The sequence below is a fragment of the Protomyctophum bolini genome (assembly GCF_963924005.1).
Source record: "Protomyctophum bolini genome assembly, chromosome: 16".
Taxonomy (NCBI): Eukaryota; Metazoa; Chordata; class Actinopteri; order Myctophiformes; family Myctophidae; genus Protomyctophum; species Protomyctophum bolini.
In genome coordinates, this window is record NC_137877.1 from 13,442,052 (window position 1) to 13,459,226 (window position 17,175).

A 17,175-nucleotide genomic window follows, 5' to 3' on the forward strand; every position below is an offset into this window, starting at 1 on the left:
GCATCAACATCATCAATGGTCAGGAAATGCTCATTTCCCTCATAGGCTATAAATAGGTACAACTGTGTTATGGAAAACTGTCCTATTTTAAACATATTCAACTAGAATTGTACAATTACAATTTAGGCGACGCTCTTAGTCTTAATCCAGAGCGATTTACATTAAGCAAGAACAAAAGCATGGGAATACATCACATAAAGCATTTATCATGAAATGCGTAAGCTAAGAAAGTAACAGTGGAATATAATGAAACTATACATATAAACTATACATATACTACTATTTATTGTCCATAAAGCACTAGAGTGTTTCTTTGATTGATTGTTTGATTGATTTATTAACATTTTATATTTCACAGTATGCAGAATGGGTATAGGCTACATTTCAAACGAAAGCACATATAAGTCAATACAAAAACTTACTTTGTGGATGGACCATGATAAAGCACTAAACTTGTTTACAACACGGTCCACCTTTTTCAATTCATCAGAACATTTAAAGACGTACAAATACACTTAAAAAAACCCAGGAAATTATCAGTAAAATAGGGAAAACGTGTACAGTATGGGGGCGGATAGGGGCCAGTTTCGTCCAGACGTCCGTAGGTGCTCCTTGAGAGAGGGTTTGAAGGAGTCAAGGGATTCACATGTCTTATAGCTGTTGGTAGAGCGGAATTAATTTCATCCCTTGTTTGAGCCGAATCTAGGTTGCACGTGGTTTGTTGAACTCCCTCTGGTGTTGTGGGACTTTGTTGACATTAAGGAAGTATTTAAATATCTTGGTGCATGGTGTAGCTTGTAGGCCAGACCCATTGCAAGATGCTGTAGCCTACTCTGTTGTCAACCCTAAGCTAGTCTCGCGTAGCCACTAGCCAGACAACTATTCCACTATTCTCCAAATGCTATATAGAGTCTGGGACTATAGCCCCCATGAGCTGAGTAACGAAAGCTGCCATTTCCGTTCACGAAAATATATTTTAAAATATCTTAGAGCTTATTTGTTTTGGGAAGTCTGGAGCCTTATCTGCAAGGTCCTGAGATAAATTACAAACATCTTCAGATGTCAGGGTGCCTCTTATCTATCTATACTGTACATGCACCACGTCTCTGTCTGTCTGTCTGTATGTCTGTGTGTGTGTGTGTGTGTGTGTGTGTGTGTGTGTGTGTGTGTGTGTGTGTGTGTATCCACGTAACTCGAGAACCGTTGGCCCCAAATTCGACACACACGTTCCACACCACAGTGGTGTCGAGTCGGTCGGATCCATGGTTGTCCAGAACCGCCCCAAAAAGGCCTATGCCCGGGCTCTGGACCGGGCCCCTACCCGCTCGTATTTGGAGCTGGCCTGTTCTGACCTCACAACACTCCATATTTGGGCATGGCTGACACAGAACTCCACAAGATGGCTGCATATACTCCTTATTTGGGCATGCCTTACAAAGAACTCCATATATGGCCATAAAAGGGAGACAGATATAAATATGGGTGGGGCATTCATTTACAACTTGCACAGGGGACATTCTCCTCTAACAACTAGGAATATTGATTCTATCGATTATTTGGTTAGTAGTTATTTTAATGGATTACTTTTTCAATTAATACATTAGAATGATCAAGAAGCAGATTTTTAAATATATTTGTTACTTTTACTTTAATATTCTTATTCTTATTAAAATACTGAAAGTACTGAAAATATCTACAAGCTCACAGCATCGTGGCACATTGTGAGCTCTTGAACAGGGGGCACATCCATTATAAACTTACTTTTATTAAAGCATGATGAGTCCGGTGCGATTCATCAGAAAAGCTCAATAATCTCATTGTGTTTGTTGTTAAGTTTTACTGCTGGGCTCACTTGCTTGTGGGATTTCTTTATTAAAAGTGCCAAACTTAAAGGCCAAGTTAAATGAAAACCTAAAGGAAAATATAGATGTTATTGTGAGGTGATGTTATTGATATTTTTCCTCGTAACTCAGGCGTTGCTGTGACTAGTCGGAACAGCAGCCCCATACACCCCCTGTAAATTAATGTGGCGCCTTATAAAGACGTAATCTAGTCATATATATAATCATAAAGTTTTATGTCAAATGGAGCGTGTACCGAAATGGCATCATTGTGGTTTGTGGCGGAGGTCAAATGGAGTCATTTCTTGTAATATTTTCCGGAGTGGGGTTTCAAGTGACAAGCCACCATATTGACGACAAACAATAATCCTCCGATGATTGTTTTCCCACTTCTGTCACAATAATTTGAACAGACATTTCCTTGTTCTATCAGAGAGCAAGATGCCATTTATACAACCCCTCTTGTGTACGTTTTCTCATGTTATGTTGAGGTTGTTTTCCCCGTAACCACTGGTAACCATTAAGAAAACATTTATGGCAGACCTCTATTCAGTTTGACATTACAGAACATGTTAACAATAAAGAGAATGTTGATTGCTATCTCTAGTGTGGAAACACTTTAAAGATCTTAGCTGCACAGTAGTGGTTTTCAAACTTTTCATGCACAAAAAAGGGCAGGTGAAATTCAAGGCACAACTCTCACAAAAAAACGTGCAGTAATCCTGATCTCTCTAAATGGAGGGGAAAGGAACTGGTTGGAATAACGTGTTCCCTCCAGCACTACGTCCATTTTCTTTGCAAAACACCATTTTTGCTACTACCAATTTTGTCCAAACCTCACCTCATCAAATGGGTACACATTATCTCTGTAGTCATGTTATCAAAATGTATAAATTTAATCTTTCAGATCCCATTCCAATTGGCTATATGACCAAAGTTTGTGGCCCTGGGTAGGCTGTGCTCCTAGAAGCACACTTTTCTAGTATGTCCATAGTTAAACTTTTAATTTATTCCTTCCATTTGTACCCACAGAGTTAAATTAACACTAAGATTTATTTCTATATAGTATATAATTGGGGTCCCAAAGAAAAAAACAAAAGAAAAAAACATTACAGTTACAGGCCTGTAACTAAGCATCCATTTGGACCCTACGTGCCCCCCGGACCAGACGGTGAGAAACAGTGAGTTAAACCATTTTAGGCGGGAACCCCTTTTGTTGTTTTAAAACATTATGTTATACTTTAGTTATTGAAAAATAGCAGATCTACAAGCTCATAGCGCGGCACTCTATGACCTTGTAGGTCTGCTATTTTTTAAAAGTCGTGAAAATGTGGCGCAAATCATTGAATATATATTTCAGAGCGAACATTTTTAACTAAAATATTGGCTTCTGAGGGGTCCCTGGCTGGAACTACATATTTTCAGATGGGGGTCTGTGGCTTAATAGAGATAATTTTGGGGGTCCTTGACATGAAAAAGGTTGAGCACCACTGAACATGGGTTTTTCAGAAAAATGTTTTTTAATCGACCTCAGTCCAAAATGGCTTAATGGAGCGCATTCATCTCCACAGCAATTTGTTGCTGGCGTGACATGTTAGCTCCCGGGGGAGGATCGGCTCGATCGTTATGAGACTCCACAACAACAACGACAACGCAGCGACGCACCAACACCCACAGGAATGAGCCAGATCAATTCTGTGGCCGTATACGTAAACAGGAACGTTCAGTGCATGTCGATCTGACCTCACAGCCAGTAAGTGACGCCATGCAGTTTGACTGGTTCCAGTGAGGAGAGAATTTATCGGTGCACTCGTCATCACCGATGAGGTGCGTGCCAAAGCATGCCTCATCATAAGGCTAATTTATACTAGTTGCGCACCGGTATGGTGCACTGAAAGTAGCAGATCTAGTATGCACATACGGTGTCACAGCTTTTAGATCTTCTATTTTCGGTGCACGACATACTGCACTATTATACTTATCATATATATATACTATTATACTAGGCTACTATGAAACATATATGTACTATTAAACTTGGTTACGCACCATTGGTGCGTACACAAGTATAGCCTAACTCTGGCTTAATTAAGAATGCATTTGTGCGAATGTGCGTGCACTCGCGCATGCTCGCGCGCGCGCACACACGCCAATCAGACTACAATACAAAACTGACCACCAAGCTCATCGAAATTAGTGCTTTTCAGGGAAAAACTAGATTCTATCTCACAAAACACAACGGTCATTAGATTAGACCTTTAAACGGTGCCTTTCATCATTTGGGATGTTTTAACGTTTCCTTAGACGATACTTGTGGCAATGTGTTCACATCGACCCGCGTGTAAGGGTCAATAAGGGTCATTTTAAAGGTAGGGTGGGCTGGCAGGAAGGGCAGATTTATGGGGTTAATAAAGGAGAGAGCATTGACGTGGTATCCTGTAAGGTGGAGGTGGCCATTAACTACGCAGGGGCCTTGAAAGAGTGCCCTTCAAATAGTGTAATTATTCCACCATAGAGCACCGAAGTCCTGACGTCACTGTCAGTAGAGGGCTTCAGTCCCCAGGTTCGTGTGCTTTTTATTTGCATCGTAATTGTTGTAAACTCTAATTGGACCCTCGTCCGGGTTCTGGCAGACCGGTAGTGTGTGACAATCCAGTTGAATTATTCCTTTGGTCCGACGACTGTGGCGGCGGGCCCAGGAGAACAAATAACGGGACACGAGACAGTATCACGATAAAGGTTCACAAAGTTTATTTCACACACACAGGAAATATATAGAGCTGGATCCTAATGACGTGACAACAACACTAACTTTGCTGTCCTTGCTGTCTGAGATGAGAGACTATAAAGTATGCTACAGTTCAGGCAGTACACAATACATATCAAGTACATTGTGTATTCACGTACAAGTACACAGCCATGGGCGATCAGATTATAACAGTAATCTCCATAGGGGGATTTTAGATCGCCTCATATAAGAACTGTGTTTGAAAAATTTACCGATCACCCCGGCCTTTTCACTCATATGGATATGAAGCATCGACTGAAGGTGGAAATGTACAAATATACCCAAAGAGTAACAAAATAATCGTTAGAAATGAGTCAAACAACCCAGAGACTACATTTCCGGGTAGGTGGGTGGCTGCATCTGCCCGTCGCACAACAGAAACTGAATGTTAATTGAGTTTATTTTTATTTTTATTTTATTGATATTTAATGTTTCGTGGTTAGTACGAGTCGAGTCACTGCCAGCTGAGCTTACGTCAACGAGGAATCTCTGGAACGCAATGTGTTGACAGCTGGGCGTGACGTATATTAGCAGCGACATTGCCTTCATATGTAGTTTCAAGGCTTTTGCGGCCACATTAATTCCATTTTCTCCAGAAACTGTCTGTATCAAATATGAATGGACATCATTAACTGGCTGGGTGACATGCACAAAATGTAATATCATGATGTTTGTATTATTATTAATGTGACGATAATATAACATTGCGACAATATAACATTTTCCTTTTCATTTTTACATTTTCTTCACTTAGGAAATGCAAGGTTCCCAGTTCGATCCTCGGCTCCCAGTGTCAAAGTGTCCTTGAGCAAGACGCTGCACCCCTAACCGATCCTGATGAATAGGTTGGTCCCTTGCATGGTTTCCTTTAGCCGTCAGTGTGTGACTGTGTGTGTGTGTGTGTGTGTGTGTGTGTGAATATAATATCAATATTAATGACCCAGTTCAGTTCAGTTCAGTTCAGTTCAGTTTATTTTATTTATAGTACAAAATCACCCCAAGGGGTCTCTGTGCACTTTACAGCATTAATACATACAATACAACCCAGCCCTACTTGGTCCATTTGTTTCAATTGGCACACTATCAGAGTTGAAATAAAGGCAAACGTATGCTTGGAACGACACATGTCGAACGGCGCGTGCACAATGAAAGTGACATCAGCCGCATAGACTGCGATCTGCGATGTGTCATTTGACGCGTGTTGATCGCTCCAAGCATGAAATGGCCTTAACACTTGACGATCTTACTGAAGTTCTGGGCATTTTGCACCGGTCTGGAATATCAAACAATCAGATGCAATCAAAACGGCACTGCTTCTTATATTTCACCCACACTTGCTTTGATGCAGCCATCATTCACAGTCACACACACACACACACACACACACACACAGACACCGCAATCAGGGATGATCCCCCAGAAAATGTTTAAGATTATTAAATTGTTCGATTTCTGAAGTATAGAATAGGGTTGAAGTAGTTACACTGATTTCGACTCATTTTGCGGGGGACCCCCTTGTGGGAACATGAGGGTCGTGACCCAGTTTCGTGACCAACTCTCTGTTTGTGCTTGAACATTTTGGACCGACAGTCGTGTAAGCAGTACTTTTTACTGATGTTGTGTAGTGGAGTAGAAGTATAATACTGTAGTATAGAAGTATAATACTGATGTTGTGTAGTGGAGTATAAAGTGTAGACAAATTGATTCATGTAAACCTAACCCTAATTTAACCAAAATTAACTTAAAGGACAATTCCACCCATTTTCATATAATTGGTCCTCACTAATAAAATAGTACCTTTTATTCTACTCAGTCTGTCTCAGAGGAGGGCTGTGTGGACACTTAAGAAACCCGCTTTCCAGTGACATCATCGTTGGGCAGATTTCTTTTAGCAAACAATTTTTTTTTTTATTATTTCCATTTCCATTTCCAACACAAGAATGATGGCTTCCATTATAGCATGCTAACTGTGCAGGAATAGAAATCCTGCCATTTCTATTGGCCCCATAGATTATGTCACTGGTAGGGAGGTTTCTGAACTGTTCACAGATCTCCTCTGAGACACAGTGAATAGACGAAAATGGTAACATAATGAGCATTTAGATTTTTGATTAATCCGTTCTCCAATCTTCTATTGACGTCTAGGTGTGCTGTCATCATGTGTCATGCCCATTTCAGCACAGCTTGAGAGCTTATTGCAACAAAATAAAGTGCTGACGAAATAAATACGTTTTTAACAAGATCTTAAAACCGTCGACAGACTCTGCATTCTTTAGCTCAAGGGGCAGGGCATTCCACAAAGTGGGGGCAACCACTTCAAATGCACGGTCACCCTTTGTTTTGAGTCTAGTTGTTGGAATAGACAGAAGGCCATTTTCGGAGGACCGGAGAGAACGTGTGTTTGGATTTGCATGCAGTAGTTCAGAGAAAGAGTAAAGTGGAGCCAGTCCGTGTAATGCCTAATATATGTTAAGAGAATTTTGAAATTGATCCTCATTTGACGGGCAACCAATGGAGTGCAGCAAGTACGGGAGTAATGTGAGATCTGCGGGGTGTGTTTGTGAGAATCCTGGCAGCTGTATTCTGTACTAGTTGAAGTTCATGGATTGAGGAGGAGCTGAGGGTGGTGTAGAGTCCATTACAATAGTCGAGGCGGGAGGAGATGAAAGCATGGATGATTTTTTCTAGGTCTTGGGGAGTGAGAACTAGTTTGATTTTTTAGATGTTACGAAGGTGAAAGAAACAGGACTGGGTGACCTTCTTAACATGGGATTCTAGGTTCATGCGGTTGTCGAAGAGGACACCCAGATTTCTAGCGGACTTGTTTATATTGGAAGCCAGAGAGCCAAACTAATGGTTTGACTGAAAGCCTGTTCTTCTTCTCTGGTCTCAAGGACCTGGCCTTATCTCACGTCGCGGTTGAGTGGAAACCTTGTATGTCCGAAACGGGAAATGTAATGAAAAAATAACCTGTGTTTGAATGGATCCAATGTTAATACATTCCATCGGTTAAAATATTTATAAACCCCACTTTCAAGAGGTCTGCTTTTTTCAATACTTTTGCACGACCCTCTTGTACGTCAAAATAGGGCATTCATAAATAAATGAAATACTCAAAAAGTATAGAAATCTGGATATATACGAGGTTTCATAGCTTGCACGTCAGTCTGAAGTGCACCCTGAAGATGAAATGCTGTCAATCTTTTTGAAACGCCATGCCGGGCTCTTTAGTGTTCCCAAACCTCTTCAGTTGCATCTCCACAAGCTAATTTATACCAATTTCCTGGTGGCCACTTGGGCCAGACGTAAAGATGGCCTCTGCTCTGATTACAAGCCAAAAGGCTGAGTCGATTCGAGAGTCAACAGAGTCAACATTCATTGCTTTCTTCCTCCATTAGGTTATACAATAGGGCGTAACTAGTGCAACAGATCAGACAACGCAACATTGGGGCCCAAAGGCAAAGGAAAAACCCACCCATGCCGTCGGTAAAATAAAATGACCCGCTGACCAGCCTGCATGGGGACCTACTGACGTCTAGTTACGCTGCTGGCAGCACACTGAATAGCTTCTCCAGATAGGGATGTTAATAGTTAATCGATTAATCGCTGTTAAGGAATTAATCAATTAAACGTAACGGTTAATAATTAAATGTTAAGTTAAGTTCTATCATTGTTCATTGGGTGGTTTTCTGTGCTGTCTGCGTGTGCACACGGCCGAGGAATGCACATGTGGGCCGGTTAAATAAAAGGGCCCCCCCACCTTGGTGGCCACAGAAACGTCTCTGCTTTTGCATGTGATGTGACAGACAAGACAGTGCACTTTTCATTTCATTGTATTCCTCATACAAAGATGCCATTGCCTGGCCCTATATCGTAAATGGTCAAATAAAACCGGTTAATCGATCGCGAAGGTTATCAAAACGTACAAATGATCAATTAATTACTTTATCGATAATTGCCATCCCTATCTCCAGACGTTTTTATCAGCTTGCAGAGCTGATCTGACTTTCTAAGCCCCACGGCCAATGGGACACTAAGCCCACTCTCCTTTCTCCCATGACTAGACACTGCAGACCAGTGCCGTCTCCAGGCACAAATCAGCAGGGGGGCATACTTTTTTCCAAAGTGGGCACTTCATTTTTCAAACCCCCTCTAAGTATAACAAATACTCGCCTATTAACAAAGTGATGCTTGAAAAAGGCTACAAGTAGGCTACAATATGCAGCATCACCAACAACAAACAAATAAAAATATGTTGGGCATTATAATGTCTTCTGCATATATTACCTTGTACGGCAACCTTCCCCCGTGTTTCTTCACTAGTCCGATCCAGAAGAACACAGTTTGCCGGCCACTGCTACAGAGCTGACAATGAGGTTATATCTTCCCTTCTTCACTGGATAGTCCTGTCTCAAAGCAGAAAACTGTCGTTCCCTGATGTCATCACTAGGGACACAGGCATCAGTAAGCAGGAACTGGGGATGGCAATGAGGACCGGGAAGTCTGGCGTAATATTGTGAAATCCACAATCTCGACTGCGGTCGAAAAATTATGATGATGATGATGATTACCTTGTATTTCTATTAACTATTCAATTAATTTCCATAAATAATCATGGAGAACTTATAGATTTTTTGTAAAACATAAAAATATGGGTAGGGTAGGGTACTACTGGCCAATCTGGACTGGAGAGGCACAAAATCCAATCTGGGGGGGCGATGCCGGCCCCCCAATGCCCCCCTGTAGAGGCACTGCTGCAGCGCAACTATACAGAAAGACACACTAAGGTGTACAATATGCAAGAGAATGGAATGCAAGCTGATATATAATGACTTGAATCATTTGTTGTTTTTATCTCTCTCTCTCTCTCTCTCTCTCTCTCTCTCTCTCTCTCTCTCTCTCTCTCTATATATATATATATGAACAAATCAATTAACCATATAGGCGATCTACAAACTCCAACGCACCACATCGCGTCACTTATTTTTTTTTACATTTTAAATGTTTCATAATAACAAATCAGCATTCCTCTGCAAGCGTTTCTCTTTGTCCTCGAAGCTGTCAGACTGTTTCCTGGCAATCTTCAGGTTTCCATGCAGCGCACCCTTTAAATAGCATTGAACGGGTGTTTCTTTGTGACACCATAACTCTCGGTTAACACCAAATACTAATGCAATTATTTTTGGCAAACGTTGGCGGCAGTTCCCTCGGGCAAGGTAGTGCGGGGTCAAGGGACAGTGATGTATAGGACCCTAGCCTGGCATTAGCCAGACTGATAACGTGGATTCACTCACAGGCGCGTAGAGTGGATTAAATAGTTGTCAAATTAGCATCGCGAGGGAGGGGGAGGGGGGTCGCAACTCCGGCTAACTCCTGCTATTGGGGGACCATTTAAAACAAAATGGTAGGGGGGGATTTTGGACACTTGGCTACACAACAGAAACAGGGGTGAGGGGCTGCCTCACCTGTCACTCCGACGTGAGGTAGAAAGTCCGGTGGTTACTGCCAACGTAGTTGTTTTTCTTGTTTTTTCGGCCCCGTATTTTACAAGCTAGACGGCAATATCTCAATTGACTGGGCCTGTACTCGGAGTGACCCAGTGGACGTGTGGCAAAGTGTGAGTGAATCCACGTCATCAGACTGGCTAATGACCCTGCTGTAAGCCAGGACAAACGTTTCGTTCTTCTGGCTGATTCATTCTCATCACCACACATAATACTGGGCTGTTATCTTGGGCCACCCCTTATCCCTTATCCCTAAACTTATTTTGCCATTTTTACTATTTAAAAAAACCTTTTAAAATAGTTCAAATACCGGTAGCTGATCTACAAGCTCACAACGTGTAGATCGGCTAGTTGAACTATTTTAAAATGATTTTCAAAGTAGTAAAAAATGGCAAATAAGGGTGGCGCAAGATGGAGCCCATGCTGTATACAATAGGGTAGAGAAATGTTCCCAGTTCAATTCCCCGGACCGGCAGAAACAATCTTGGTGGGGAAGTGTTGAGTGTCCGCCTGTCCGGATGGGAACTGCAAGGTTCCCAGTTTGAACCCACCCAAGCCCCCAGTGAGGCTCTCCAACGTTGAGGCGCTCGGCCTAGTGGTAAGAGCGGGGACTGCAGGCGGACCCGTGGAGTTATGACGAGGAAACCCTGTGCATCTGGGCTTTAACATTGAGCGCTCGTTTGCACTTCCGCATTCATGTCCAAATCGAAAAAATGCAAAAGTAGACGATTCTTCCGCGAGCTTCAAAATGCCACTGAGCAACTTCCACTGAAATGAATAGCGGGGGCGGGGCTATCGGTCCAGTTCAGTCTATCCTTTTAATACTCTATTGTTCGAACGTGCACTCCCCCAGAGTTAGTGTCGAAGTGTCCTTGAGCAAGACTCTGAGCTCCTGATGTGCAGGTTGGTGCCTATAGTTGCATGTTTTCCTCCGCCAACTGTGAATGTGTGTGTGAATGAGTGAAGCGCCTTGGATAAAAGCTATATAAATGCACCATTTATTTACCCAACAGCAACACCGCTGAAGTGCCCGTGAGCAGGCTTAGCAAGGCTGCTCTTAGTGAAGGAACATTACAGTAGGTACATTTCAAGCACAACTCAATACAAAGACTGTTAACTGTGAGTGGACGACCCAATAAAGCATTACACTTGTTTACAACAGGGTCCACCTTGTTAAATTCATCAAAACATTTAGAGATGTACAAATAGACACTTCTATATAGCCAAAGAACAGAACAGGAATTCATCATAAAGGAGGTAAAAAGGGAAAAGAAACATAGGCCTACAGTGAGGGGAAAAAAGGGTGGGTGGGTGAAAGGGGGGGTGGGGGGCTCTTTTATTCTTGAACTAAGCTTCACCTAAAGTTTGCAGTGCCATCTTGTGGCAGAGCAGCAGCATTATCTCACCATATTGTAGTGGTTCTCAACCAGTGGTCCGGGGACCACCAGTGGTCCTTGAGGAGTTACCAGGTGGTCTCCAGCTAAATGATGGAGAGTTGGTAACCAAATGGACCCTAATTATGGGTCCATTTTGTTTAATGTTACACTCTCAAGAGTAAATGTTTTGTTAAAATCTGCATTACTTAATTTACAGGAAGAATTGAAGAAACAAAATATTATTTTAGTTTTGGGTCTGCAAGGTCTGCAATGTCATCAAATCGTGGCTCAAATGCAGATTATTGATGTGAAAAGGGTTGAAAACCACTGCTGTACATTTCTTCCAAACAAAGATTTACAGTATATCCAGATAAACAAGCCATTTATTGTGATTCCTTCACCAACACTGAGAGGCAGAGACACAGCAAAATCCCCCGTGTTTGTAGAATCTGGGGAAACCCATTCATATTTATTTTTTTAAATACAATTAATACCTGTCTTGAGAGATAAATTAAATCTCAGAGTTAAATTAACACGGATCCTGTGATGGTTATAAGAAATACTATCATAATAGAGCATGAAAGCATAGAAGTGCTGTTTTTCTTTTCTTTTTTCCCCCTGGTTATTTTGAAAAAGACTATAGAGAAATACGTGTGTGTGTGTGTGTGTGTGTGTGTGTGTGTGTGTGTGTGTGTGTGTGTGTGTGTGTGTGTGTGTGTGTGTGTGTGTGTGTGTGTGTGTGTGTGTGTGTGTGTGTGTGTGTGTGTGTGTGTGTGTGTGTGTGTGTGTGTGTGTGTGTGTGTGTCCTGCAGAGCCTGGAACCACTTCACTTACAGCTTTTTCCCCCCCTACTTTTCATTATTGTGTTAGTCTATGTTAACTCTGCTAACTAACTGTGTGTGTGTGTGTGTGTGCGAGCGCCCGCGTGTGTCTGCGTGCGTTTCGTAAGGTGCAGGGCCACGTGCTGCCAGCAGAGCTGTACAGGGAATCAGGGATGTTCTTCAGGTATAAACATGCAGATCTACAAGCTCATAGCGCGGCACCGAGTGCTGCGCTACAAGCTTGTAGATCTTCTATGACAGCGTGGTGGAAACATGACAGCGTGGTGGGAACACTGTGATTTGGAACAACTGGAACAGGTCAGGACGACAAGCAAGATGACGTGCATGGGTGGCATTATGTCAGGTAATCAGAGCTGTGTTTTATAAGGATGTTTCATTGTCACTTGGCACAAATTATATTGAATAAATAATAAGTAATATTCAGGAGAGTGAAAAGATGATGTCCAAAAAAGGCATTAAAATAATGGTCCAGGCATTCAGTATGCGTTTGAACAGTAAAAATAGTTATTTAAAGCCCAAACCACACCAATGGGTCGCCATGCAACTGCTTGCAACCAAACGGTTGCGAGTAGATGCATGGTGGGGGGATTTCTCATGCCTTTTGGACATAGTTTTTCCTTACTCCTGATTCCTGAATATTATTTAGTCCCTTCCATGGACCATTTGAGGGAAATCAGTAGCACTCCTGTAACATATACTGTATGTAATGTAATGTAATGAAATCTTATAATTTCTGGACTTTTTCTTCTGTTCTTGGAACCTTTTCCCTCTCAATTGTTTGTTATTTTCCCATGCAGAATACAATACCAAAACAAGGATATTCTTAAATTAACTCATTATCTTTTGGACACATCTGTTTCACTTTGAAGTTGAGTAGATAAGAAATGCAATACTCAAAAGAATAACAGGGGCAACCTTATTGCCAGGTTGCTAGGGTACACACCACCTGGGCGCAATGCCCTGATCAGTCCTGGGTTCATTTTCCAGTCATTACCAATCCCCTTAGTATCCCCATCCAGTATCACTATCAAATACAGGCTTAAAAACGTTGTGCTAAAAATTATATTCCTGAACAGTTGCAATGCAAAAATGGACGCTCAGGGTAATAAACGTCTAAAAAACTCATTTTGTTTTAAAAAACAAAATCTGCCTAACGATGTTGTCACTGGTGGACGGGTTTCTGAACTGCCCACAGCCCTCCTATGAGACACAGACCGAGTAGAAATAAATTGTGGTATTTTATCATGAACATTAGTGAGGACCAATTATATGAAGATAGGTTGAAAAGTGGTGAAGTGGTAGGTCTGGGAACCAATAGCTGTCTTAATCTTACATAGGCACATTGAATAATCGTGAAGGGCTTTAGTTTATTTTTATTATCAACAGATCGACACAAAACATTTGGATAAAACTAACTAAATTGATTAGTCTGATTAACCACTTCACCGGGCGTGTGCCAGAGAGGCCAACTTGAGCGCTCGCTTGTCATAGAGTACCGAACTCCTGACGTCACTCGTTCATTCACTGAGTCACGGAAGCAATTTCTCTATGGAAAATAACAGTAATAAAGTGCCCCTCAGGGCACAGGTCTCCAACAGGTCAGATTGTGGCCTCCTGGTGGCGATATTGGATGATTTGAGGCATTTTGTTGCTAAAATGTGTTTTGCAAAAATCCACCTGTTGGTGGCGCTATCACAGGCCAATGTGAAAAGGGTGGGCTATATTCCTCAGCCTAGTAGGAAAGTCAGTTTCACGTAAATTGCACGCTGCGTTCATGATTCAGAGGCTTTTTGTTCGAAACGGGCCAATCCTGCAAACTTTGAAAGCCAATGTTAGCCAATCAGGATGGAATATGAAATATCGGACAGATGCTTCTTGAACACATGACTATAGAGATAGTGTGTAACGATTTGTGGGATTTTTGGATGGAGGAGTAATATAAAAAAATGTTTTTCAAAAGTCGGCCTCTGGTGACCTGGTGGTGCTATAATAGGCCGTTCTGGACAATTTGGGGCAGAGGTTCATCGTTGGCATACAGGGAGTGTGTGTGTAAAATGAGGCATCGACCAGTTTAACGGTGTCGGAGGTTAGCTGGTAACAGACGGACACACGGATACACTCACACACACACACACACACACACACACACACACACACACACACACACACACACACACACACGGGCAGAGTGCAAAACATATTCTCTCCCCATGCCTTCGGCCTGGTGGAGACAATAACACAAGAATTGTGGTCCAAATTGTCCTGCTGATATTGTCAGGGAGGTGGCTCTGTATCAATTACGATAGTCAGTCACTCATATTTGATACAGTCTGTTTTACTAATTGTATGGGAATGCTTTTCACTTTTTGGGGAATTTTCGCCCAACCTCGCAATACAGCATAATATATTTATAGCCTACAGGAAGTATGATATATCATCAGTGAGCCACGGTTACGAAAGTTACTTTAGGGGTTAAGTGGTTGAGCCCTGTTTAATATTTTGTGTGGTGATGGTGTCGAACTTTTTTTGCGCGAAAACATATCTGTCAAAAGGATAAAACAGCCGCGTGAGAGCTTATTTCCACTGTAGTCCTTTTTTGTGACATACAGAAAATAATGTATAAAAATAAATAAATGCGTACAAATTCAAATTAGGCTACTAGAAAACTATAGCAAAAAAACAACAACACGGTTACTGTAAATGGAACCTGCTTCCACTCAACTAATTGATGGTTGTTTGTAATTAGATCCACAATCAGTAGAATGTTGACTCGTGGACCAACCAAGGCCATCTGCCAATACGTGCGCCAAGCCACCCGAGCTGGCTCTCACGTGTCACTGTTAAAGGGGCGTGTCTACAGTAAGTCCCTGGGTAATCCAGTTTGCCAGTTTGAAGACAAAAAACACCTACAAGCAATGCATGACTTTCCTCTGGGCTTTTCAGAAAGCCCCCCCCCCCCCCTGCTCAGTGACGCACGCACGCACAAAAGTTTGTATTATTACTATACTAGACTTTTATACTTGACTTTTTAACATTTTAGGACAAGCAAGCAATTTTGTTGGTGTGCACTGCCAGCATGAAACCACAACCTGAATAATTTTCCTAATTGAAAGCCTTTCTCTAATCATCTTTTAATTTAAACCATAAGACAATTTTCTCTTGTGAGGATCAGGAAAATTGTCCTCAGAATTACTACTTCTCAAAAATTCTACTATACTTGTGTGCTCACAAATATAGTAATACAAGTACACACACACACACACACACACACACACACACACACACACACACACACACACACACACATCCTAAAGGGCCAAGGTTGCCGCTGATTGCTTCTTCCAAGAACTGGATAGATGAGTATTTGTCAGAGTGAAAAAATAGCAATGTTTATTTTTCAGAGCGAGGCTGATTTTTAGCATAGTGGGAGGAAAAACACATGTGACTTTTATTTTTTATATATAAATCACTGCAAAGCGTCTGTTTACTTTCCAACAGAAGGGAGGAAATTGAAAAGTGGTTTTCATGTGTTCATAAGCAAACCACTTTGCTTATTGTACAAGCGGTTTTCTTTAAGTAGCCTATTCATTATAAGATGTGCAACTGCCTGCAATAAAATAAAATATATTAGACTAAATATAGTTTAAATAAAGGTCTTATGGTCTTTTTTTAATGTTTGTTTGTGGCTTTCGCCTTCATTTTATATTTTTTATAGAGGGATAGACAGTAGGCTGACGGGAAATGGGGAGGCAGATGGGGGGGTGACATGCAGTGAAGGCCAGACTAGGCTACCAGCTACCAGCCAGTAAATCTGATCCCTCTTAAGGAAAGGGTTTCTACAAAGTAACTAGTAACTAAAGTTGTCAAATAATTGTAGTGCAATATTTGCCTGATGTAGTGGAGTAGAGGTTAAAGTACAGAAAATTGGAAATACTACACCTCAAAATTGTACTTACGTTTAGTACTTGAGTACTTACTTACTCTCCACCACTGCCACTTGCTATCTACATACCCCACCTAACAATAGCTGTGATCTTTCCACCACCTATCGGAATAGATCTCAAAAGCCTTTATCACACTGACTCCATAGTTATGAAACAAAATGTTATGAAATGTAAACTGATTCATGGTTATGACACCCGTGTTTCATAAACCAGTTTGTGCCGTCATGTAGGATTCTTCACATGCTACAAGGGTTCCTGAAGTGACAAGCATGGGTACCGTACATCAGGGTTCCCCAATACATTTTCCTTAAGGGCCATATTTTGACCGGTACCAGGCTGGGGGCCGAGTCGGCACGCGCGAGGTCGAGGTCTTGCCCTGAAATTAATGTTCAGGGCGAGACCCCATTTGAAAAGGACCCCCAGTTTGACATGCAGAGGCTACTGACCCCAATTTAATGCCATTTATATCTGGGACCCCCCAAAAAAAAATATATATATATATATATATATTATTATTTTTTTAAATTCTTCCGTGGGCCACAAGGGGGCGCTCCGCGGGCCGCAGATGGCCCTCAGGGCGCTAATTGGGGAAACCCTGTACATGGTACTGTACATGGGTACCAGGAAGTAGAACGGATTCAGCCCACATGCATGCACCTTAATGCATGTCTCTTTTGGGGGGCTGGGTACCCCAAAATTATATATATTATTATGTATTTATTTTATGTTCAACAATAACACGTACTATTAATCTCTGTCTCTTATGTGTGTATCCATGTTTCATTTCATGCCTAATACTGTGGTGTTGACTCACAAGCCAATCTGTGAATGGTGATGCTGCTTGATCTTGTTTCCACTCTAATAATAATATATTTATATA

The 17,175-nt window shown here is 41.7% G+C and overlaps 1 long non-coding RNA gene across 1 annotated transcript in view; it reads right to left on the reverse strand.

Annotated features, from left to right (window-relative positions):
• The window catches only part of LOC308331010, a 302,214-nt gene that overhangs the window by 220,431 nt on the left and 64,608 nt on the right, over positions 1-17,175 (reverse strand). The window lies entirely within an intron of this gene.